The following is a 26,402-nucleotide window of genomic DNA, read 5'->3' as shown; positions in this document are numbered from 1 at the left end:
TCCCCCACCAGCCCCTGGCAACCACCATTCTACGTTCTGTCTCTGCGATTTTGACTAATTTTAGTACCTCATATATGTGGAATTATACACTATTTGTGTTCTTGTGATTGGCTTATTTCATTCAATGTCCTAAAGTTTCAGCCATGTTGTAGCATGCATCAGAATTTCTTTCCTTTGGGGGCGCCTGGGTGGCGCAGTCAGTTAAGCGTCTGACTTCAGCCAGGTCACGATCTCGCGGTCCGTGAGTTCGAGCCCTGCGTCAGGCTCTGGGCTGATGGCTCGGAGCCTGGAGCCTGTTTCCGATTCTGTGTCTCCCTCTCTCTCTGCCCCTCCCCCGTTCATGCTCTGTCTCTCTCTGTCCCAAAAATAAATAAAAAACGTTGGAAAAAAAAAAAAAAAAAAGAATTTCTTTCCTTTGTAAGGCTGAGTAGTATTCCATTATGTGTATATACTACATTTTGCTTACTCACTCGTCCATCGGTGGACACTTGGGTTGCTTCCCATGCAGCTATGAACATGGGTGTACAAATATCTCTTCAAGACTCTACTTCCAATTCTTTTGAGTATGTACCCAGAAGGGGAAATTGCTGGATCGCATGGTAATTCTATTTTTAACTTTTTGAGGAGCCACCATAATGTTTTCTACAGTGGCCAATCCAATTACTATTACCCTGTCCATTTTCACCATGTTTTCACAACACGCTCATGAAAAATTAGAGGGATGCCTGGGTGGCTCGGTTGGTTAAGCACCTGACTCTTGATTTCAGCTCAGGTCATGATCTCATGGTTGGTGAGATGGAGCCCCGTGTTGGGCTCTGCACTGACGGTGCAGAGCCTGCTTGGGATTCTCGCTCCCCCTCTCTCTCACTCTGCCCCTCCCTCACTTGTGCTCTCTCTTTCTCCCCCAGAATAAATAAATAAACTTAAAAAATCAATCATTAAAAAAAATTAAAAATTAGAGTCACCATTTATTATCCCAAACAGCGTGCTATCCAAGACGTATCTGAAATAATGGTGCACTGTTTAGACTCGAGTCTTCTTAAGCAGCTTGATACTTCATGGAGTCAAGTGTTCTCTGGGCCAAATCACTTCCCCCCAAACATTGCAATATGCCTAGCCTTCTCATCATATGAGGTTCCCATATGATTTCTCCACCGTTTCTCTAAGATTCAGAATGTTTTTACATATAAGCCTTCATGATCTGACCAAATCACCTGAGAAATAGGCAACAGACAGGTAGTATTATTTTCACATTATGGACTGAGAAACTGAGATTTACAGAAAGAAATAAAGCGGCCACGTTTGGAAAACCGTCTGCAATGCTGTAAAAATGTCTCACCAGACTCTTGACCACATAGATCATGACTTTTATTGCCCTCTCCCTAGATGAGACACGGATTAGTTGGAGAGAGTTGTTTATAGTTTGGCAAGCTACTAAGTAAAAGAACCTAATTTCGATTCTCCATTCTGGTGGGTGGTAGCAATAAAGGGAATTTAGGGAAGAGGAAATGCTAAGCATTGGGAGGAAATGTTAGACCTGAAAGTTTTGTTTAGAATCCTACCAGATGGTCCACAGATTTAATTTAGCCAAGCATGGGTGTGGGGTCAGGTGGAGTTGGTTGAATTCCCAAGTCACCATTATGACCCTCAGTTAATGTTACTACTTACAACCTCCTTTCCACAGTAACAGCTCAGTGAGTTAACGCGTGACTAGGGTGTCACAAAGGAGAGGTCCAGAGGCAGAGGACAGAAAAATAGCTCATTTCTTCCATCTTTCTCAGTGTTTTTTCCTCTCTCTATGTTGTTCTCATCCATTTTTCACTCCATCCCATTTCCTCTTTCTTCCCTTTCATTTCCTCATTTGGGGACAGTTAGAAGTCACAGTCTTGCTGCCAACAGTTGCAACACTCTCAGGAGTCATGGCAGCCACAAAGCCCGGGTTGGACCCTGCCTAGCAGCCTTGAAGGAGTGTCTGTCTGGAAGAGTGTGGGGGAGGAGGTGGGGGGAGAGGGCCCTCAGCTGTCATGTAGATCCCTCATTTTAATTTGGCTCACAATGTCTTTTGCCAAAGAATATTTAAAATTTAAGGGTGGAAAAGTCTAATCAGTCAATCTTTTCTTTATTGTTTCCAGGTCTGTGTCTTTCTTAGGAAGACCTTGTCAATACTAAGATTATGTATGTAAATAGATATATCATATTTCTCCCAACAGAAATTTGGGCAAACTGACACACTGGAAACAGGGTTATCTCATAACATTTGCTTGTGTGGATATTGTGCATGTACTTGCACTCTAAGATTTAGTCTCTCCAAAATGTGCCCCGAGTTGTCTTTCCTCGTGGCTCCTTCACTCACTCCCTGCCCTGAACCCCCATCCCAACCATTTCATCTTAGGGTAGGGGAGCATTCAGTTGCTGTGACCAGAAACCCACTGAGACTAACATAAGTAAATGGGAATTTCTTATACATTTGTAAGGGAATATTATGCAACCTGATTTTGAGAATTCTTCCTGTGGCACTGAAGAGACAGCATCCCCAGGTAGCTACTCTTCCTTCTCCTTTCCTCTCAATTTTCTTTGTCTCTGAACATCTGTTCTGTTCTTCCGAGTCCAGCTTCCTTCATTTATGCATGAGTGAAGATGGCTGCCTGCCTCACACGGGGAGCCACAGTGTCTCATGGGTTCAGCACCTACAGACAACTAACAGTTTCAAGGCTCTTGGTGTCCCAACTCCAAGTTCTACATCAAGAGATCTGATAGGCTCAAGGTGGGTCAGATGTCCACATCTGGTTCAATCACTGATGGCCAGGGGTGTCAGCCATGTGGTTGTCCCTTAGGTAAGTCTAGGTAAGCTAGGTAAGCTTCTAGAAGAAGGGAATATGGCAGCGAGGAAATGACTGGTGTAACTAGTCCAGATCCCACATCCATATTACTCTGTGACTTCTGTTCCCTTCAAGTTTGCCCTTGATGTTGTCTCTGATTGGATTTCCTTTCCACCCATGATAGGATTTATACTAGATCCAGGACCTTTTCAGGACAGATTTTAGTCCCATTGACCCGGGACACTCTGACCTACCATTACATCCTCCTGAAAGTTAGGGAGAGGGGGGAAACTCCTGGGATATAGATGGAGGAAGATGAGTAATTCCAGCGGTTCTGGCCATGGGCACATCTGGTGACTGTCTCACCACCATGCCAGCCACCAATGGGGGTGGGTGTAGGAAGAATGGCTGTTTTAGTCCATTTCTGTTTTTTCTTTCTTCTGCATGCTACTCTTGTCACATGGCTGGTGGAGTATGGTGGTGGCAATGAGCAGAAAAAGATGAACTAAGAGTTGCTTCCAGAATTCTCTTCATAGAGTCAATATAGCCTAAATAAATTTTCCTCTGAAAAACCTTTTCCATTTTTTTGCAACCAGACTAAGGATTTGGTTGCAAATCCAAAAGGAAGGAGAGGATATGGTGGACCCTTAATCAGGCACACAGCTTCCATAATGCTCTGTTTCCTTATCTATAAAAGCCTGGTGATAGAAGCTCTTTTGAGATACCACTAACTTCAAAGTAACATTGTTGTATTAGTATAATTTATAACATAAAAATGATTGAATCAATATGCCACTTTTTAGCGCACCAAAAAATATTCACTGCTGAGATGCTTTTTGGAAAAAAAATCTGGGGGCTACATGTTGAGACGAAATACATATGGAAACTTTGTTAAAATGTGTGTCTCCAGTTTGCCTGTTTTTAACCAACCACCTTCCTCCAGAACATTCCTCCAGAGTATAAAATGCTTCATCAGCATGAGAGAAAAGCAAACGTTTGTAGTGATTCTCCATATGGAGGCTGTTACATAATCACCACAAAGGCACAGTTGGGTTTGAAAACCTCTTCGCACACCAGTTTTAAGCATTGACCCAGATTCTGTTGCTTACACAGGAATTGGCAGATGACTTTGGAAAAATCAATCATCCTCTGTTAACACATGATTCTTTTGGGAAACTCTGATACGACAATGGCAGTTACCTGCATTTGGATTTGGATTTAGAACCTCAAGGTGTGAGTGTGGTGAATATTCAGGAGCTCAGCAGGGTGTAAGGTTATCTGGTATCTTCTGAGCCAAGGTAGGTGGAAAGGGTTTGCAGTTCTGTCGTTTGGGCTACCTCTGACTGAAGGCACAGGCCTGGTTTGTGGAAGTTCTGAATCACATATGCCCAAACGTAATTCCAGACGCCTTCACGTCAAAGTGATTGTAATAGGCTTAAGTGGATTCATGGCATGTGAAACACAATCATGAAATGCTTATTCTTTTTCTTTTTATGTGAGTGGGCCCCAAAGAGTCAAGATTCCCTACTGTGCAAAACTTTTGTTCTTTTTTTTTTAAATTTAACTTTATTTTTTATTTTTTAAAATTTACATCCAAATTAGTTAGTATATAGTGAAGCAATGATTTCAGTAGATTCCTTGATGCCCCTTACCATTTAACCCATCCCCCTTCCCACAACCCCTCCAGTAACCTTCAGTTTGTTCTCCATATTTATGAGTCTCTTTGTTTTGTCCCCCTCCCTGTTTTTATATTAGTTTTGCTTCCCTTCCGTTAGGTTCATCTGTTTTGTCTCTTAAAGTCCTCATATGAGTGAAGTCATACAATATTTGTCTTTCTCTGACTTTCACTTAGCATAATACCCTCCAGTTCCATCCATGTAGTTGCAAATGGCAAGATTTCATTCTTTTTGATTGCCGAGTAATACTCCATTCAATATATATACCACATCTTCTTTATCCATTCATCCGTCGATGGACATCTGGGCTCTTTCCATACTTTGGCTATTGTTGATAGTGCTGCTATAAACATGGGGGTGCATGTGTCCCTTCGAAACAGCACACCTGTATCCCTTGGATAAATGCCTAGTAGTGCCATTGCTGAGTCGTAGGGTAGTTCTATTTTTAGTTTTTTGAGGAACCTCCATTCTGTTTACCAGAGTGGCTGCCCTAGCTTGCATTGCCACCAGCAATGCAAAAGAGATCCTCTTTCTCCGCATCCTCGCCAACATCTGTTGTTGCCTGAGTTGTTAATGTTAGCCATTCTGACAGGTGTAAGGTGGTATCTCATTGTGTTTTGATTTGTATTTCCCAGATGATGAGTGATGTTGAGCATTTTTTTATGTGTTGGTTGGCCACCTGGATGTCTTCTTTGGAGAAGTGTCTATTCCTGTCTTTTGCCCATTTCTTCACTGGATTATTTGTTTTTTGGGTGTTGAGTTTGATAAGTTCTTTATAGATTTTGGATACTAACCCTTTATCTAATATGTCATTTGCAAATATCTTCTCCCATTCTGTCGGTTGCCTTTTAGTTTTGCTGATTGTTTCCTTCGCTGTGCAGAAGCATTTTATTTTGATGAGGTCCCAGTAGTTCATTTTTGCTTTTGTTTCCCTTGCCTCTGGAGACGTGTTGAGTAAGAAGTTGCTACGGCCAAGATTAAAGAGGTTTTTGCCTGCTTTCTCCTCGAGGATTTTGATGGCTTCCTGTATTACATTGAGGTATTTCATCCACTTTGAGTTTATTTTTGTGTATAGTGTAAGAAAGTTGTCCAGGTTCATTCTTCTGCATGTCGCTGTCCAGTTTTCCCAGCACCACTTGCTGAAGAGACTGTCTTTATTCCATTGGATATTCTTTCCTGCTTTGTCAAAGATTAGTTGCCCATACGTTTGTGGGTCCATTTCTGGGTTCTCTATTCTATTCCATTGATCTGAGTGTCTGTTCTTGTGCCAGTACCATACTGTCTTGATGATTACAGCTTTGTAGTATAGCTTGAAGTCTGGGATTGTGATGCCTCCTGCTTTGGTTTTCTTTTTCAAGATTGCTTTGGCTATTCGGGGTCTTTTCTGGTTCCATACAAATGTTAGGATTATTTGTTCTAGCTCTGTGAAGAATGCTGGTGTTACTTTGATAGGGATCGTGTTGAATATGTAGATTGCTTTGGGTAGTATCGACATTTTAACAATATTTGTTCTTCCTATCCAGGAGCATGGAACCTTTTTCCATCTCTTTGTGTCTTATTCAATTTCTTTCATCAGCTTTCTATAGTTTTCAGTGAGAACCTTCTGTTCTAACTGCATGGAATGAGCAAGATGAAGAGCCGAAATCAGTAAGGGCTTGTGACATCTCAGTCGACCACCCTGGTTGTGCTCACCAGAATCCACTGGAGAGATGGCCTACCTTTCCCACCCACCCCTACCAGGAGCATTGGCTGAAAGCAAAGAGAATCCTGGACCGCCAGAAAAAAACTGGTCTTTCTCTGAAGCAGGGGCCACCAAATGGTCTCTGTAAAGGGCCAGATACTAAGTAGTTTTGCCTTTGTGAGCCTTCCAGTCTCTGTTACTCAACCTTGCCATTTGCAAGCAGTTATTAGACAAAATATTTATATGAATGAGCATGATCAGAGCTGGCCTGTGACCCACAGCCTGTAGTTTGCCAGCCCCTACAAGAGACGAACCCTTTAGGAACTAGAGCGTTCTACGTGTGAAAAATTGGGTGCGGAAAATAAGGGAAGGCAAACTTCACATAGCTGATGTCATGTGCCTCCTAAATAACCTGTGTCACTGTTGGTCCCCAGGAAGGTCTTGGGCACCAGCCACGTGTTGGCCTTGGGAAGAAAGGGCTATTGGAGTAGGAGTCAGAGGATGAGTACCTTGTCTCCCCACCCCGCCCAGAGCCTCACTCTCCAGACTGGCACAATAGACCATAGTCTCCTAAGTTCTCTGACTTGAAGTGTAGGAAACGCAGAAGTATAGGAAACCCCTGCCAGGCGGGGGCCCCCGGCTCTGGGGTGGGGCTGACAGCAGCAGTGAGAGTTGGGCGCGCACTGTGGATGCTTAGCTTGGGTCTAGTACAGGGGAAAGAGTGCTGAGCGGCACTCAGTCAACAACTTTCAAGTATCACATCTCTTAATTGTGTTACCGGATGTGTATCATCATCCTTTTTAAAAAGAGAAACAATATGAGCCTCTTCCTGCCAGCTCAGACTGTATCAGACAGCAGTCTTCAGAGTAGGATCTTGACACGACCACAGGCCAGCAGCTTTCCGCTTTTGTGTCTCTCCTTCAAACTGCCTGCCTCCGGCTCTGTCCTGCAGGGACCTATGCTCTCCTGACCACTTGTATGGAAGCATATCATCTGTCCACCTGGCCCCACCAAGGATCCAGGTTGCCTGTCTTTATTCCTACATGGGTTGGGGGAGCACCCCCTATTTGGGACCTCTCTCCTGGGGCTCACATTCCCACTCAGTTCAGAAAAGCAACAAAGTAGCAAGTGTATGGGCCGGCTTCACATATATCCTTTCAAAGAATGTCCTGGGAGCTTCCACTTGTCAAAACATTTTCAGAAACGTTTTACTGAATCTTTTACATTATTGCCACAGGGAAGCCCCTAAAACTAAGCCTAGGGTTACAAGGAACTTAGAGGCTTCTCTCAATGTGTTTCCTTTTCACAACAGGCTGAAGGAACAGATCCAGGAAGGTATCACATGAATGATGCCCAGAGATGCAATAAAAAGAGTGAATATCTATAGTATTATGGAGAGATTAAAGAGGTTGGGAATTACCCTCTAAGTTCATGTTTTAAAAGCTCATTATTTACTTTGCAAGTACTGTTTGTGCAGAACCCAAGGACAGGAACGCACTGAGCCATCCTTCCTCTGGCTGGCTGCCTTCCTGATGACCGTAAATATAAACCCCAGCAGCAGGGTAGTCCTAAACCGCCCAGTGGAAGCACAAATTGGAAAGTATAAAAAACGAGCTTCTTCAAGCCTCTGACTTCGCCAGGATCATGAATATGTAAGACGCAATGGTTCATTAGCAGACTCTAAGACATCGCAGATGCTGGGCGTGGGCGAGCGCCACTGACGCAAAAGTCAGGGTGTGTGGGACTCTTTGCCAAACTCTGGGGCCCTGTCTTGTTTGTGGCACACATGCTGGGGTCTCCATTAGGGCTGGGCAGAGGCCAGGGAGAACTCAGTGGCTGGGGTTGGGGAGAACAAGACAAAACTGAATGGATGCCTCAGAGTTCAGGATGCAGAGTCGTGTGTTTGAGAAATGTGTCTGCCCAGAGTCCTCTCCAGCTGAGGTCCTAGGGTCCCCAAAGAAGCAGGATGATGTCAGCAAAGAGGGGCCAGGAAGGCCAACCTGCCTACAAAACTTAACAGGTTCTCATAGGCCAAAGATCTCAAGGTTTCAGGCAGTGGGGCTAAAGGAAATGCAGTTCAAGACAGCACTGAGTTCAGGTGCCTTGTTCCAGGACCAATGTGGGATTTCCCTGAGGTCCTTCAAAAGAGTGCAGTTGACAGGCCTCTTGTGAAGACCTGCCTTTTTTTTTTTAAAGTTACCTTTTTATTTTTGAGAGAGAGAGAAAACAGAAGTAGAGGAGGGGCAGAGAGAGACAGAGAGAGAGAGAGAATCCCAAACAGGCTCCACACTGTCAGCACAGAGCACGATGCAGGGCTTGAACTCGCAAACTGTGACATTATGACCTGAGCTGAAGTCTGACGCTTAACTGACTGAGCCACCCAAGTGTCCCAATGATCCGCCTTTTCATGCATTCTCCATTCCATTCTCTTCGTTTTTTTTTTTTTTTAATTTTTTTTAACATTTATTTATTTTTGAGAGACAGAGAGCACAAGCAGGGGAGGGGCAGGGAGAGAGGGAGACACAGAATCAGAAGCAGGCTCCAGGCTCTCAGGTGTCAGCACAGAGCCCCATGCAGGTCTCGAACCCATGAACTGCAAGATCATGACCTGAGCCGAAGTCAGACACTTAACCGACTGAGCCACCCAAGTGCCCCACTGTCTTTGTTTTCAAGGCAGCATAGGTTTATAGGTGAACTTGTTTAGAAGCACAGCATTTATGCAAGGGAATGTTTCATATTCTCTTAGTGTAATATCATCAAGAAGCTAGTAGAAATCAGAGATTACTGGATGGGGATGGGGGTGGTGGTGGTGGTTCAGAATATGCCCTTAAAGCTGCCACAGATCTCATACCCAAGAAACATTTGGGAGGCAAAAGGGATCTAGATTCCATAGCTCAGGCTATGCGGTCTTCTTACTGGAAGTCCTATAGCCTTTCCTCTTCTACTCCCCAAGTTGTGGTACAAGAGCCCCCTCTGCATTGCCCCGGTCCGAATGTAATTTGCGATTAACCACAGTGCAATGCCATGGCAGCGGGGCTATCAGAAACCCAGGATATGCATCTCTCTCATCATGCTGCAGACTTTTGCAGACTGTTGTTACTGGCAGGGATTCCAGAGAGCTCTTCGGCTGGCCTTTCCGATTCTCCAACGAGATCCCTTACTTGGTGGGTCTGAGAAGCAGGTGTCTTCTTTCGGGAATCTTCATTTCTTCAGAGTTGATGGACTAAACTCTCCCATGGAGTTAGTTACAGGCAAATTCACCATGGCACTCACTGTTGTGAATGCCTGTACAGGCAAGTAGCGCAAAAGTAGCCACTCCTCTGGGCTATAGGCTGTTGAAGGACAGAGGTGATGAAGACAAACAATGGACTACCTACCATAAAGTAGCAAAGAGACTCTGCCTTGGGGTCAAACACATTTATACTTCAAGCTTGGTACCGTTTCTTTGGAAGTCAACCAGTACTAATGAACATCTCTGCTTCTCAGTTTGCTCATGGATACAAATAACGCCTCCTTCTGAAGTGAAGCATGACGTCTTACTATAATGTGGCCCAGCAGGCACTGACATAGGAGGTAATCAGTGCAAGGCAGCTGCTGTCCATTTTCTTAAGTTTTCATTCGATTTAAGCACATTAGCGGGTCTATTCAGCTGTTCCGTGAGCAAAAGATAAGTTGTTTTTCAGGATCGTTTAATTTTCTAAATGAAACACTTGGTGTGTGGGAGCCTACCACTTGGGTTTAATTTTCTTGTTTGGGACGAAGCTAAAAACTAAAAAATCAGCTCCCTTTGTTTGTGGCAGAATTTCATTTCCAAATTTGTTTTTAAAATGCTCTTTGTGACATGGAAATGGCTAAATAAGTTTTCCTTGTTTTTTTTTTTTTCTTAAAAATGAATAAAAATAAAAACCCCCTTTTGGGTTTGAGACGAATCACACTGGAACTTTGGGGAATGTAGTTATTTTTTCAGAAATGTGGCTTTAGGGTGGGAGAAAGGAAGGGAAAGAAAGGGCTCAGTGAAAATCTATTTGTCCCCTGGTGGTTCCCGGCATGTTGGTGGCTCAGTAACTCACTGACTTATCTCTTCTTAGCTTTTGTGATTCACAGGAGGGAGTCATCCTAAATTATTCTTTACTAGGATTCTGGAGTCCCTTCCTCCCTCCCTCCCTTCCTTCCTCTTCCTTCTTCCTTCTTCCCTCCCTTCCTTCCTTCTTTCCCTCCCTCCCTCCTTCTTTCTTCTTTCTTTCCTCTCTTCCCTTCCCTTCCTTTCCCTTCCCTTCCTTTTCCATCCTCTCCCCTCCCTTCTCCTCACCCCCCTCCTCTCCCCTTCCTCTTTCCTTTCTTGCTTTCTTTTTACAAAACTATGGCCATAGATACCAGCTTATCTGCCCTTTTCTTGCACACTAAACACACATTATGAGAGAAAGTGTTTGGGTTTTGTCCCCTATCTCTACCCCTCTTTACAGCAAAACTCTCTGTCTTAGCTTGGGCTGTAATAAAAAATTCCATAAACTGGGTGGCTTATCGACAACAGACATTTATTTCTCACAATTCTGGAGGCTGAAAGTCTGAAGCCAGGACGCCAGTCCCATCAGGTTCTGGTGAGGGTGCTCTCCCAGGTAGGCTGTAACTAACTGCTGACTTCTTCTGACCTCATATGGCAGAGAGCAGGGAGAAGAAGCAAGCTCTGTCCCGACTCCTAAGGGCACTGGTCCTATTCATCAAGGCTTAACCCTCGGTGGCCTCACTTAATCCTAACTTCCCAAGGGCCCCACTTCCTAATACCATCACATGGGTGGGGGATAGGGTTTCCACATATGCATTTCAGGGGGAAACAGACATTCAGCCCATAACACTCCTATTGTCTATAATTGCTATCTTTAACTCCTCTTCTTCTATATGGGGCTTTGAGGACTGTGGGGAAAGTGTGGTCTTTTCCCACAAGACCTATCTATGTTTATGGTGCTTTCGGCCAAAAGAAGCATGAGGTCCTTGGACATGGGGACCCCTATGTCACAGGGCATGCTCATCTGGGTGACAATCCTTTAGACTCCCTCAATTTACTCTTATGGAAGGTGATGATATGCATTTTAAGTTCTCCAAATTTACTGCCACTTGGCTCTAGGCAGTAGCCAATTCACCATCTACACAGAGAGAGCAATCAGAGACAAGAGAACAGAGAGCAGAGAGAGCAATCAGAGACAAAAGACTATGACATCTGCAACTGCCTCATTGCAGGCCTTCCTGGGCCCTGGAGCCTGCACGATTCTTTTGTCCTCCCTGGATCTCCCATCTTCCTGGCTATTTGGTCACTACCCTTGCATCTGGCCTATTTCTTATTTCAGTTCTAACAGATCAGCTTCATGTATTTTGAAGCTCTGCTATCAGAAGCATGTACCTATAGAGTTGTTATATCTTCTTGGTTAATTGGTTCTTTTATCAATATAAAATGCTCTTTAACACAATCTGATAATACTCCTTGGTTTTACCAAACCTCATCTCAGTAAGATGGCAGAGCTCTGTTTGAGCTGTCCCTCCCTTTACTGCAAACTGCAGACTGCCTCCAGACATTCGCGGGGGCAATCAGGGTTCACTTTGTTTGTTCTCCTCCTCTTAATCGCTACAAATCATGGGGCGCCTGATGTGTGGCTCAGTTGGTTAAGCGTCCGACTTCAGCTCAGGTCATGATAGCGTGGTTCGTGGGTTCAAGCCCTGCATCAGGCTCTGTGCTGACAGCTCAGAGCCTGGAGCCTGCTTCAGATTCTGTGTCTCCCTCCTTCTCTGCCCCTCCCTTGCTCTGTCTCTCTCTCAAAAATAAGTAAACATTAAAAAAAAGTAATCACTGCAAATTGTGCTTTCTGTCCAATGTTTGAACTTTGTTTCATGTATTTTGTATACTCCTCCCATATTCTAATAACTAAAGGCTGGGAGTGAAGATCTCTGTTTTTCCCTTAACAGGTAAATTAAGCATTTTCATATTTATTGATGTGACCGGTATTTTTGGACCCAATTTTGTCATATCATCTTACATTGTGATTGCTATGAGATTGTGTCATATTTACTGAGTTCATTATTCTATTTGGTGTACTTATTTACTTTTTGGAAAATTTCTTTTGGGATTAAGAAAAATTTTTAATTTTTTCTCTAATGATTACCTCTGTAGTGTTAATTGCTTTTATTTTAAATTTATTCTATTTTTAAATATTATAATTTTTTATTTTATTAAAAAATGAAAGCAATTTTTAAAAATTAAAAAACTTTTACTATCTAGTCTGTCAATTTTAAATGGTGTCTTCTGACTCCCACCTATTACTTTTAGGTGTAAAGTCAATAATCTTATTTCTACTTTCTTTTCTCACTCCCTTCTCTCATTTTTAAAAATTACATTCTCGGGCGCCTGGGTGGCTCAGTCGGTTGAGCGTCCGACTCCGGCTCAGGTCATGATCTCACAGTCTGTGAGTTCGAGCCCCGCGTCGGGCTCTGTGCTGACAGCTCAGAGCCTGGAGCCTGCTTCCGATTCTGTGTCTCCCTCTCTCTGCCCCTCCCCCGCTCATGCTCTATCTCTCTCTCTCTCTCTGTCAGAAATAAATAAACATTAAAAAATATTTTAAATTACATTCTTAGAGGGGCAGCTGGGTGTCTTAGTCAGTTGAGCGTCCTACTTGGCTCAGGTCATGATCTTGCAGTTCACGAGTTCAAGTCCCACGTCAGGCTCTGTGCTGACAGCTCAGAGCCTGGAGCCTGCTTTGGATTCTGTGTTTCCCTCTCTCTCTGCCCCTCCCCTGCTTGCACTCTGTCTCTCTCTCAAAAATGAATAAACGTTAAAAAATTTTTTTAAAAAATTACATTCTTGGGGCACCGGCTGGCTCAGTCTGAAGAGCCTGAGACTCTTGATCTCAGGGCTGTGAGTTTGAGCCTACCATCATGAGTGTAAAGATTACTTGAAAATAGAATCTTTAAAAAAAAAATACATTCTTTCTATTCTATCCAAAGATACAGTGTTTATATAACATTTTTATACCTATGTCTTCAATCTTGTATTAGTCCTCACTCTACAACATGTGAACAGCTCACCCTCAGTCCTTTTGCTGAAATGTCCCTAGTAATCTCTTGGCTTAAGGCAGCTCACTCTCTTGTGGACTCCTCAGGAGGGGCACTTGTGTTCAGTTTTCCTGAGTTCGGGCATATTTGACCCATTTGTCTACATCCTTGATACTTGAAGAACAGCGTGGCTGGTTATCAAGTTTCTTGGAAATGCTGCACCATTTTTGTTTTGCTTGATATGTTGTTTTTGACCAGTCTAATTCTCTCCCCCTTCCAGCTATTTCTGTGCTTGTCAGGACCCTCTATTGATTATCTTCTGTCTCCTTAAACCTAAGAAGCTTTGCTAGAATACCTCTCTGGGCTGATCTGTTCCATTGCTTTGATATTCTTGTTCAGGAACTCCAATAGGACATGCCTTGCCAGTCTTTCATTTCATTTGTTTTCCTCTGACCCTTTTTACTTATTTCTTTATCTCACTTTTATTCTCTTGGTTGTTTTCGTGCTTTTCAGTAATGTCTTTCATTAAATCTCTTTAAATGTACTCTTCCTTAGGCTTTATGGTTTAGTTTTCAATTCTGGTAAGATTTGTTTTTTCTTTTTCTTTTATATCTTTCCTATTTCAACAACTGGGATTTCATTTCTTCTGCTTTTCTTTTTTGGTCCATTTGTGTTGTTAGGTTTTATATTTTGTATTCAAAAAAATTTAATAACTCTTCTTTAAAGATAATTAATTTTTACTAGACTGTACTGGTAAAGTTTTCCTCGTTTCATGGAGGCTTTGGAGTGATATTTTCTTCAGCTGAATTACTTTGGTTTGCATTTTTTTTTTTTAAACAACAGTTTGGATATCATCTCTTTTTTCCTATTTCTGGTCATTTTGTGGAGGGGGTTTCGAGAGTGAAGGCAGCATCTCTTATGGGTTCTGCCCTTTTCTGTTTAGGCTCTTTAATGTAGGGTGTTGATGGTGAGGTTGGGAAGAAGGAAAGGGTTTAATGTGTCTTTTTTTCCTTCAGGATCATTAATTTTATCTTATTTCCTTCTTTCCTTTTACTGCTTGTCCCTCAAAGATACCCACAGCCTCTCATCTCTTATCCTCCCCAAGAAGCAACGCCCCTCCAATGCTGATGCTTCTGGTCTCACTCATGGTCATTTCCTTTCCTTGGAGCTGGTGTTGTGAACTACCAAGTTCCAAATCACATCCAGTATTTTTTAACTTAGTTGGATTTTCTCTTTCTGGGTCTGATATTGTCTGTGCTTCAGGAAAGTCCTTGATGCCTCTCTGCTCTTTTCAGATGCCCTTTAATTTTTTTTTTTTTAATGTTTATTTAGTTTTGAGACAGAGAGAGAGCATGAACGGGGGAGGGCCAGAGAGAGAGGGAGACACAGAATCTGAAGCAGGCTCCAGGCTCTGAGCTGCCAGCACAGAGCCCGACGCAGGGCTGGAACTCACAGAGCGTGAGATCATGACCTGAGCCGAAGTCGGACGCTTAACCGACTGAGCCACCCAGTCACCCTTCAGATGCCCTTTAATCCCCACTACTCAACTCTTCATGGCCACAGGCTTGAAGCAATGGGCACAAGAGAACTCTGTTGGCATTTGGCTCATTTTTGTACTTGCTGATGATTTGAAGCTTATAATATTCTCGGATTCCTTAGTAATGCTGAAGGCATTGCGTGTTATTTTTAATTTTCTCTCCTTATTTATCTCGTGGGTTTTGATTTTGTTTTTTGTTTTTGTTTTTGAAATTGTGTGGGGAGATTCAAAGTGAGGCAGCCACCATTGTTTTTCATACCTGGAAGTCTGTAAGTTTGAAGTTAAGAAGCAAGAAATTAAAAACTTCTGTCTTTACAGGTATATTTCCTTTTCTAGTGTTTTTTAAATTTGTGTAAACATGACTTTATATTTGACATAATTTTTCTTCGGCTTCAAGAACTTTTTTGTGTAAACATTTCTTTTAGTGTATATCTATGGGTAAGGAAATCTCTCAGGTTGATTTGCCTGAAAAGTCATTATTTCACCCTTCTTTTTTAATGATTACATTTTTTTTTTAATTTTAGAAAGAGAGAGGTGGGGAGAGAGGCACAGGGGAAAAGCAGGGGAAGGAGAGACAGAGCAGGGAGAGAGAGAGAGAGAGAGAGGGCGGGGGAAAAGAGAGAGAGAGAGAGGGAGAATCTTAAACAGGTTGCACACTTAGCACAGAGCCCAAGGTGGGGCTCAATCCACAACCCTAGGATCATGACCTGAGCCAAAACCAAGAATCAGACACTGACTGAGCCACCCAGGCACTCCAAAAGATTTTTTTCCTGGGTGTAAAATTCAGAGTTGAGAGTTCTTCTTTTAGCACTTTAAAGATATAATACAAATTTTTCAGTTAAAAGTCAACAGCTCTGCTCTCAGAGAGCAGGGAGAGTGAAAGGACGCCAGGAAGGAGAGTTGTTGAGCCCGGGGAAGAAAGAGCTCAGCTCCACGGGGGATCAAAGGTGAGGGTAAGCACCATCTCCCTCTCCCATCCCCCAGCCGAAATTTCAAAGGGAACCAATTCCCATCACCAAACTTGCTTGCACCACGGAAACACCCAACTCTGTGCTTCTGTGGATCCGTCCCTCCAATGGGTCTGCCTCCCTCCCGGTGCTGCAGGGCCCCTCCAGGAGGAGACCACCGATGGCAAAGTGAGCTAAGCCTGCCCCTCCCGCCCCTGTGCACCTTGTGGATCCGCCCCAGCTAATATGCCAGACCCCACTGAAGCAGCACCACAAGCCTGGCAGTGTGCAAGTATCCCAGACAGGGGCCACATCACTCCACAGTGAGTCCTGCCCCTGGGAGAGGCGAAGATAAGGTACACACAGTCTGACTGTGGCCCCAGCGGTGGGCTGGGGGCAGACACCGGTCTGACTACAGCCCCGCCCACCAACACAAGTTACTCCAGACAGCACAAGGGAAGTGCCCTGCAGTTTGGAGCCACCACAGGGACTACCCAAAATGACGAAACGGAAGAATTCTCCTCAAAAGAAACTCCAGAAAGTAGCAACAGCTAATGAATTGATCAAAAACGATTTAAGCAACATAAAGGAACAAGGGTTTAGAATAATAGTCATAAAATTAATCGCTGGGCTTGAAACAAGCATAGAGGACAGCAGAGAATCTACTGCTACAGAGATCAAAGGACTAAGAAATAGTCGTGAGGAGCTAAAAAATGCTATAAATGAGGTGCAAAATAAAATGGAGGCGGCCACAGCACAGATTGAAGAGGCAGAGGAGAGAATAGGTGAATTGGAAGATAAAATTATGGAAAAAGAGGAAGCTGAGAAAAAGAGAGATAAAAAAATCCAGGAGTATGAGAGGAGAATTAGAGAACTAAGTGATGCAATCAAATGAAACAATATCCATATCATAGGAATTGCAGAAGAAGACAGAGGGGCTGAAGGTGTACTTGAACAAATCATAGCTGAGAACTTCCCTGATCTGGGGAAGGAAAAAGGCACTGAAATCCAAGAGGCACAGAGAACTCCCTTCAGATGTAGCTTGAATCAATCTGCATGACATATCATAGTGAAACTGGCAAAATACAAGGAAAAAGAGAAAATTCTGAAAGCAGCTAGGGATAAACAGGCTCTAACTTACAAATGGAGACCCATAAGACTAGTGGCAGACCTATCTACTGAAACTTGGCAGGCCAGAAAGGAATGGCAGGAAATTTCCAATGTGATGAGCAGAAAAAATATGCAGCCAAGAATCCTTTATCCAGCAAGTCTGTCATTCAGAATAGAAGGAGAGATAAAGGTTTTCCCAAACAAACAAAAACTGAAGGAATTCATCACCACTAAACCAGCCCTACAAGAGATCCTAAGGGAGATTCTGTGAGTGAAATGTTGCAAGGACTACAAAGTACCAGAGACATCAATACAAGCATGAAACCTACAGACATCACAATAACTCTAAACCTGTATCTTTCAATAATAACACTGAATGTAAATGGACTAAATGCTCCAACCAAAAGACATAGGGTATCAGAATGGATAAAAAAACCAAGACCCATCTATTTGCTGTCTACCAGAGACTCATTTTAGACCTGAGGACACCTTCAAATTGAAAGTGAGGGGATGGAGAACCATCTATCATACTACTGGAAGTCAAAAGAAAGCTGGACTAGCCATACTTATATCAGACAAACTACACTTTACATTAAAGGCTGTAACAAGAGATGAAGAGGGCATTATATAATAATTACAGGGTCTATCCATCAGGAAGAGCTAACAATTATAAATGTCTATGTGCTGAATATGGGAGCCCCCAAATATATAAAACAATCACAAACATAAGCATCCTTATTGATAAGAATGTGGTAATTGCAGGGGACTTTAATACTCCACTTACAACAATGGATAGATCATCTAGACACAGGATGGATAAAGAAACAAGGGCCCTGAATGATACATTGGATCAGATGGACTTAACAGATAATTTAGAACTCTGCATCCCAAAGCAACAGAATATACTTTCTTCTCGAGTGCACATGGAACATTCTCCAAGATAGATCACATACTGGGTCACAAAACAGCCCTTAATAAGTATAAAAGAATTGAGATCAGGGGCCCCTGGGTGGCTCAGTTGGTTGGGCATCCGACTTCGGCTCAGGTCATGATCTCGCAGTCTGTGAGTTTGAGCCCCGCGTCAGGCTCTGTGCTGACATCTCAGAGCCTGGAGCCTGTTTCAGATTCTGTGTCTCCCTCTCTCTCTGACACTCTCCCATTCATGCTGTGTCTCTCTCTGTCTCAAAAATAAATAAACATTAAAAAAAATAAAAATAAAAGAACTGAGATCATACCATGCACACTTTCAGACCACAATGCTTTGAAACTTGAAATCAACCACAGGAAAAAATCTGGAAAACCTCCAAAAGCATGGAGGTTAAAGAACACCCTACTAAAGAATGAATGGGTCAACCAGGCAATTAGAGAAGAAATATCACTGTATGTTTCATATGTCTTTTATTCTCTGGCTTCTTTTAAGATATTTAAAAATCTTTGCTGTACAACTATTCGATTATGATTTCCTAGATGTGGTTTTCTTTGTTGTTGTTGTTTTTCCAGTCTGTTGTTCATTCAATGAACTTCTTAAATCACTGAGGTGATATTTTTCATCAAATTTGGAAAAAAACGGACTATTATTTCTTTAAGATTTTTTTAAATCTCAATCTCTCTTCTCTTTTTCTGGAATTCCAACTACATTTATGCCTGAGCATTTAATAGTGTTTTACAAATAATAGAGTCTATGTTCTTTTCATTTTCTCCAGCCTTTGTATCCTCTTCTTTTCAGGTCAGATGCTTTCTATCGCTCTGTCTTTAAATTCACTGGCCCTATCTTTTGCATTATTCATTCTTCTGTTAAGTCCATTCAGTGAAAATTTTCACTTCAGATACTTTATTTTTCAATTCATTAAGTTCTTTTTAAAATAATTTCTATTTCTCTATAGCAGTCTCCAATCTGTCAACTTATTATGTCTATCTTTTCCTTTAAACCTATATACATATAATGGCTGTTTTAAAGTCTTTGTTAATTCCAACATCTCTGAATCTGTCCTATTTTCTGTTATTTTTTTTTCCTATGTATAGGCCACATTTTCTTACTGCTTTATGTATCTAGTAATTTTTTATTGTGTGCTAATCATTGTAGATACTTGAAATTTTCTTCTCTTAGCCTCTGTGACACAATAATCTTAGGGTTTTTCTCCCACTTCTCTGGTATTCTGTCCATCTTCTTTAAGTCTGTCCTCTTCCCGACCTTTTAATGTTAGAAATCCTCATGTCTGAATCTTATATATTGTCTTTTATCACACTACATTTTCTCCCTAGGCAATCTCATCTGCATCTTCTGCAGTAATTACCACCTATACACTGATGATTCAAAAGCATATAAATTCAGTTGAGACCTCTCCTCTGAGCTCCAAGCTAACTGCTAGTTGTTTTAATGGTACATCAAACTCAATATGTGCAGGGGAGCCCAGGTGGCTCAGTCAGTTAAGCATTGAACCTTGGCTTAGGTCATGATCCTGCAGTTTGTGGGTTCAAGCCCTGTGTTCAGCTCTGTGCTGACAGCTCAGACTCTGGAGCCTGCTTTGGATTCTGTGTGTGTGTCTCTCTCTCTGCCCCTTCCCCACTAAACTCTGTCTCCCTCCCTCTCAAAAATAAATAGACATTAAAAAAAAAACTCAATATGTCCAGAACCAATCTCATGATCTCTCTAGCCTGCCTGTACACACACACACACACACACACACACACACACAGTTTAAAAGAAGACTTCACTGTAATCATCAAGACAGTATAGTATTGGCACAAAAAACAGACACATAGACCAATGGAATAGAATAGAGAACCCAGAATTGGACCCACAAATGTATGGCCAACCAATCTTTGACAAAGCAGGAAAGAGCACCCAGTGGAAAAAAAGACAGTCTGTTTAGAAAATGGTGCTGGGATGGGGCGCCTGGGTGGCTCAGTTGGTTAAGCGGCTGACTTCGGCTCAGGTCATGATCTCACGGTCCGTGAGTTCGAGCCCCACATCGGGCTCTGTGCTGACAGCTCAGAGCCTGGAGCCTGTTTCGGATTCTGTGTCTCCCTCTCTCTGACCCTCCCCTATTCATGCTCTGTCTCTCCCTGTCTCAAAAATAAATAAAAATGTTAAAAAAAAATTAAAAAAAAGAAAAAGAAAAAAGAAAATGGTGCTGGGAGAACTGGACAGCAACATGCAGAAGAATGAAACTAGACCACCTTCTTACACCATACATAAAAATAAACTCAAAATGGATGAAAGACCTAAATGTGAGAAAGGAAACCATCAAAACTCTAGAGGAGAAAGCAGGCAACAATCTCTTTGACCTCAGTTGCAGCAATTTCTTACTCAGCACATCTCCAAAGGCAAGGGAATCAAAAGCAAAAATGAACTATTGGGACCTCATCAAGATAAGAACTTCTGCACTGCAAAGGAAACACTCAGCAAAACTAAAAGGCAACGGATGGAATGGGAAAAGATATTTGCAAATGGCATATCGGATAAAAGGCTAGTATCCAAAATCTATAAAGAACTTACCAAACTCAACACCTGAAAAACCAATAATCCAGTGAAGAAATGGGCAGAAGACACGAATAGACACTTTTCCAAAGAAGACATCCAGATGGCCAACAGACACATGAAAATATGCTCAATGTCACTCATCATCAGGGAAATACAAATCAAAGCCAGACTGAGATACCACCTCACACTGGTCAGAGTGGCTAAAATGAACAAATCAGGAAACTACAGATGCTGGTGAGGATGTTGAGAAATGGGAACCCTCTTGCACTGTTGGTGGGAATGCAAACTGGTGCAGCCACTCTGGAAAACAGTGTGGAGGTTCCTCAAGAAAATTAAAAATAGAGCTACCCTATGACCCAGCAATAGCAGTACTAGGAATTTACCCAAGGGATACAGGAGTACTGATGCGTAGGGGCACTGTACCCTAATGTTTACAGCAGCACTCTCAACAATAGCCAAATTACGGAAAGGGCCTAAATGTCCATCAACTGATAAATGGATAAAGAAGATGTAGTTTATATACTTAATGGAATACTACTTGGCAATGAGAAAGAATGAAATCATACCATTTGTAGTAACATGGATGGAACTGGAAGGTATTACGCTGAGTGGAACAAGTCAGTCAGAGAAGGGCAGATATCATATGTTTTCACTCATATGTGGATCTTGAGAAACTGAACAGAAGACCATAGGGGAAGGGAAGGGGGAAAAAATAGATACAGACAGAGAGAGAGGGAAGCAAACCACAAGAGACTATGAAATACAGAGAGCAAACTAAGGGCGGATGGGAGGCTGGGGGAGAGGGAAAATGGGTGATGGGCATTGAGGAAGGCACTTGCTGGGATGAGCACCAGGTGTTGTATGCAAGCCAATTTGACAATAAATTATACTCATAAAAAAATGAAGAATAAAAAAATAAAAAATAAAATTAGGCTTTGATTGTTTTTCATTGCTTTTTTAGGATAAAAATAAAAATTATTAAGATGGACTGGCTCCCGTTTGACTCCTCTTAATACGGCTTCTTCTCCCTATGCCTCTCTGTTATCCTAGTCCTGTGTCTGCCTGTTAGCTTTCATCCTGCCTCTGGTCTTTGTCTATACTCTTCCTTCTGTATGAAATGCTTTCCTCTCTTCATCATATGGTTAACACCTTCTCCTACACCAGATTAGAACTCAACTGTCCTTTTCTGGAGGAAACCTTGCCTGACCCCCCTTGACGAAATCCAACCCACTCTTCTAGGTTCACATTGGCACAATGTACTTCTCATACATTGTGTATGCTATGCATTGTGTATTGCTTATAACAGTTGTAATTTTATACTGGTGTTCATGACTACTTCATTCATGTGTGACACCTCTACTCAATTTTGGACCCCATGAAATTTAAAGTTGTCTGTGTTTACTCACTCTTACATGTTAAGCATCAATCATAGCATAGATGTTCAATAAATATTTATAGGACAAGCGAATAAATGAACCAAAATGCTCTTCCATTGTTCTTTTTTTAGAGTCATGCTTAGATCTGTCTCTGCCTTTTTAAGAAATGTTCTAAGCAGGGGAGGATGCTGAGGGACTGGTCAAACAACAGGAAAATCAAGTAACATGGAAACAAAATAAGTTGGTCCCTTGCAATTAGGCTTCTCATAAGAATTCTTTGTTTCTTCCTTAAAGATGAAACTGGAATATTAAAATTGATATTTTGGTCCCAGAATGATAAACTTAAAAACCATAATTAAAACATGTCTACTATTGAGACTGGTGGTACACTTTGTCCTTCTTACCTGTAAGCCTCAAATGATTGAGCCACCCAAATGATTGTGTCATCAACGGGATCACAAAACCCAAGTCTTTACCCACTTTTTTAATGCTTCACTTCTAACATGGGAAGCTACCTTTTCAAGAGATCTCCTGCTACATTGTCAAGCCTCTGACTAGGCTCGGCTATAGTTGCCTTGAAGTAAGAGGGTCAGTGTTTTTAAGGGTAAGATATAGTTTGGGATGGTATTGAAAAGGGTAATCCTGGGGAAGTGAAGGCAATTATTAAGACCAAGTATGAAACAATGCCTGGTAGCCAAAAGTGAGTTCATATCAAAAATTTCTACAGAGAGAGTTATAGCTTCTGAAGTGGGAATGTAATACATGGTCTGGGGATAAAAAAAGAAACAAACTAAATATGAGAGAAAATACAAGGAATGATCCAGAAATTAGAGTAGATAGGGTGCATGTCAGGGGCAGAAAGGTATCATGGGACAAGTAAGGCCATGGATGTGCTGGTCTGGAACACAAGACAAAATATTACTGGTTAAGTTGGTTTTGTTGACTAGTAAACTAGATGGATTTGAGGCATTTTTATCTGTTCTTGCTCTTCATGTGATATTTTCTTCCCGATTCTTGCATCACTTTTGTTATCTCAGAAACACATCAGGAGCAAGACAGAAGCTCTTAGGTGGCTTATTAGTACTGGGACAAGTTGATCCTTCCTTCCACAAAGACATTCATTCCTCAATAAAATAGAACTTTCAGTCAAGTAGTTGGTCCTTAAAAGAAAGAAAAGAAAAGAAAAGAAAGCATGAACTCCGTCCCTTTTTTGACTAAATACTGAGAACCAACTTGTCTATTTCTAAGTAGAAACTTTCTTTCTTTATACATGTTAAATGCATATTTTTTCTTTAAAAAAAAAAAGCCATTTGGCCCCTTTATTCCTGAGTTCTTGATAGAAAAACAAAATGGTCAATAACTCATTTCAACATCCACATTTAGCTGAGAAGCTTTTGGTGATTCAACCCCACAGATGTAGGTAAAAGGTTCCAGAGAGCAAGTGGGAGTCATGAGTTTACCAAAACTCTGTGAACACATTCTTTTTAAGGCTTGAAAAACCCCAAGGCTTGCCCTTGTTTTAGGAAGAATAACTACCGGAGAAGTTTCAGGCCACTAGAAGATATGGCCCATCATGAGGAGGGCAGGGACAGCTGGGCCCAGGCCACAGTTGGCATGTCACCCGCATCCCACCCCCCTCCTGTCTTGCAGCTCTCCCCAGAGATATCCACTGGGTGGGAAGTCTGTTGCCAGAGAACACAGTCTGATGTTTTCCATTCCTGATCCAGGAAGTCCCCCTTCCCCTGCCACCCCCACATCCTCAGCCCTGCAAACAACTTTTATAGAGGAGAAGGGGAGCAAAGCTGAAAAAGGCAAATATCCCTGGTGGAGTTTGAAGAGAGGGGCCCCTTGTTCAAGGATTTCTCCTCTAGACTTGAAAGGACACTTCAGAGTCACTCATCTTAGTTCTGATCTTTCTCAGTATGTAAGAAGCCACTAAGAAAATTTACCCTGGGAAGAAAAATTCCTGAAGCTGAGTTAGACACAGATAGCTGTTACCACATGATCTGGCCGTTAGTTACCTCTGACTTTGTCTTCCCACTCCCCTCTATGCTGGACTGGGCTGCAGCCACTCAGGCCTCCTTGCTGATTGTCAAACAGCTAAACATGCTCCTCACTCACGGCCTCTGCCCACCCTGGTCATGCTCCCACAGATCTGTATGGCCTGCTCTCTCGCTTCATCCAGGGCTCTGCTCAAATGTCATTCTGGCAGACACATCTTTCCTGGCCATCCTGCTCATACCCTTATTCTATTTTATTTTCTTTCGTAGCACTATTTTCTACCACTTGATGCATTTTATGGTCATGTTTGTTTGTAATACAGCTCACTTGACTAGAATATAAGATCCATAGAGAAGAGACCTTCCTGCTATACCCACAGCACACAGTGGGTGCTCAGTAAATATTTGAGGAAGGAAGGAACGAAGGAAGGAACAAAGGAAGGAACGAAGGAAAGAAAGAAAGAAAGAAAGAAAGAAAGAAAGAAAGAAAGAAAGGAGGGAGGGAGGATTGTAGGGAGGGATGGAAGGGGGAAAACAGAAGAATGGAGGGAGTTGGGAGAGAGGAGGAAGAAGGGGATGAGATGAGAGGTGAACAGAGAGCTAAATGGGGTCTCTGAAAGTAGACATGGGAGGCACCCAAAGAAACATTCCTACTTCATCCATTCCCTGTGCCTGGGATAATCCATTCTGAGTGGTAAAGAAATATCTTGACTTCATGTTAAATGAACTATTGGTCATGTTATTGTCTTCCATCCCCCAAACCCACGTTAGCCTCTGCGTTAGTGCCTATTCTTTTGTTCTGCCGTGTTAACCCTAACTAGTCCCAAGCCCTTTCAGAAAGGTAGCCCTGCCCTGATCCTCAGTCTGATGGCTGGAGACCCTTCTGCCTTGCCTTACAGAAGTCTGCCCTCCTCCGTTGTCCCCATCCCAGCCTAGCAGCAGCCTGTGCTACCTGAAACACTTTCCCAATGTCAGTTGATGGGAACCCCCCTGACTCCTGTCTGCTACACAAACAGAGCCAACCCCAGCTGCCACAGTGATTTTCAGTCTTGTGCTGGATTCCAAACCTCTTCTCTTGCCCACCTTTGGTTATTGCAGAATAGACCATCTTTCTCTGTACCCAAGACATCATTAAAAGTTATAGAAAAGAGAATTTAAAAAGAAAACAATTAAAAAGTGAGATGGCATATGTGGATATATACATATGTATCATATATATGTATATATCAGAAGGCCTTTGGCCTAATAATAACATGTCACATCAAGGCAAATGACCAAAAAAGTAAAATTTCCCGACTTACCTCCCTGAAGTGGACTCATCTGCGGAGATATGGGCCTGGATGGGGTTCTAATTACTTCCTGCCCTTTAATTAGAAGGGCCTGTCAAATCCAGAGTTGACCCAATGGATCAGTATATAGGTCTAAGCTAAGACAGCAAATGGTGATTCCCTCTGAGATGCCAAAAAAAAACCTGGGCTCCCCTAGGTAAGCCATGGCTGGCCTTGGCTTTTTGGAGGTCCTGCATGACCAGCAAGTTCTCCCTGATCTGTGCAGGCCCTTGTCCCTGACACAAACCCCCAACATTGACCTAGAACCAGTGCCAGGTGGCTTCGGCCTGGAGTTTTTCTCAGCTAGACTCACTATCCTGGGAGTTTCCCAGAAAGTCATTGTCCTTCCACAGCCATCTCTCAATGCAGTGAGATTGTTTGTGGGAGAAAGTTGATGGATGAAGGGTGATGTCACAAGCTGCAGCCAGGCTGTTTTTCTTGAAGGCTGCCCACACAGTACTATAATCATGCAAACTGAAATTCAGGAAATAAAATGGAACACAGATAGTTTGTCATCCTTGTTAGCAATGGAATTGATGAATGAAAGGTCCAATCATCCAAAAGTCCTTGAATTGGGTCTTCTTGTTCAAGAAGACAACAACAAAAATTGGCTTTTAAGTTGCAAAGTAGACAAACTGAACAATAAATAGTTGTTGAAATAGTTGTTTGAGCTTCATCTCCCATTCTTGCTCCTGATCTGTGGTTTCCTAACCACAGTATGCAGAGCCAAGTGGAAACAAACTACCCAAATTCCGAATTATTAAAAACTGGATAAGCAGATTGAACAACTGAGAGAAGCCATATTTTCATAGTTTCCTGGGTGATTATTAAATACGATAGAACATTGTCTACTTTGTTATAGATTAGACACCCAGACTCACTTCCAAGAAAGGCTTCAGGTGAGCAAATGGTTGCCCTCAATTTTTCACTTTCCTTTTCTATGGCCCACCTAGGAGAGACTGAGGAGTTGAACCAGTCAGGAAGTTCAGCAGTTCTCAAGACATACTACAGACAAAAAGATGTAGTTTAAAAAAAAACAACTGCTTTCTGGGGTGCCTGGGTGGCTCCGTTGGTTAAGCACCAACTTCAGCTCAGGTCATGATCTCGCAGTTCATGAGTTAGAGCCTTACGTCAGGCTCTGTATTGACAGCTCAAAGCCTGGAGCCTGTTTTGGATTCTGTGTCTCCCTTGCTCGCTCTCTCTCTCTCTCTCTCTCTCTCTCACTCTCTCAAAAATAAAATAAAAATTAAAAATCTTTCTTAAAAAACTACTGCTTTGGGGACAAATGTATGACCTGGCCAGAAAAAGGCCTTCTTAACCATTGGATTCTAAAGAATCCAGCAAAACTGAAAGTAACAGACAGGTACAAAATTCTAAACAAAAAGATGAGTTGATATCATAAGACA

General features: G+C 42.3%; 1 long non-coding RNA gene across 1 annotated transcript in view; it reads right to left on the bottom strand.

Moving 5' to 3' along the window:
• The window catches only part of LOC109265722 (uncharacterized), a 57,274-nt gene extending 31,929 nt beyond the window's left edge, over positions 1 to 25,345 (bottom strand). The window contains exon 1 of the long non-coding RNA XR_002079341.2: positions 24,970 to 25,345. This is a non-coding gene — a long non-coding RNA (uncharacterized LOC109265722). The remainder of the gene's footprint in view (positions 1 to 24,969) is intronic.
• Positions 25,346 to 26,402: the final 1,057 nt, after the last annotated feature.

The sequence above is a fragment of the Panthera pardus genome, unplaced genomic scaffold (genome assembly GCF_024362965.1).
Source record: "Panthera pardus isolate Hobbes unplaced genomic scaffold, ASM2436296v1 HiC_scaffold_26, whole genome shotgun sequence".
In the NCBI taxonomy this organism is placed as follows: Eukaryota; Metazoa; Chordata; class Mammalia; order Carnivora; family Felidae; genus Panthera; species Panthera pardus.
Note: the sequence above shows the minus strand (reverse complement) of the source record. Positions and strands in the feature narration are given on the sequence as shown.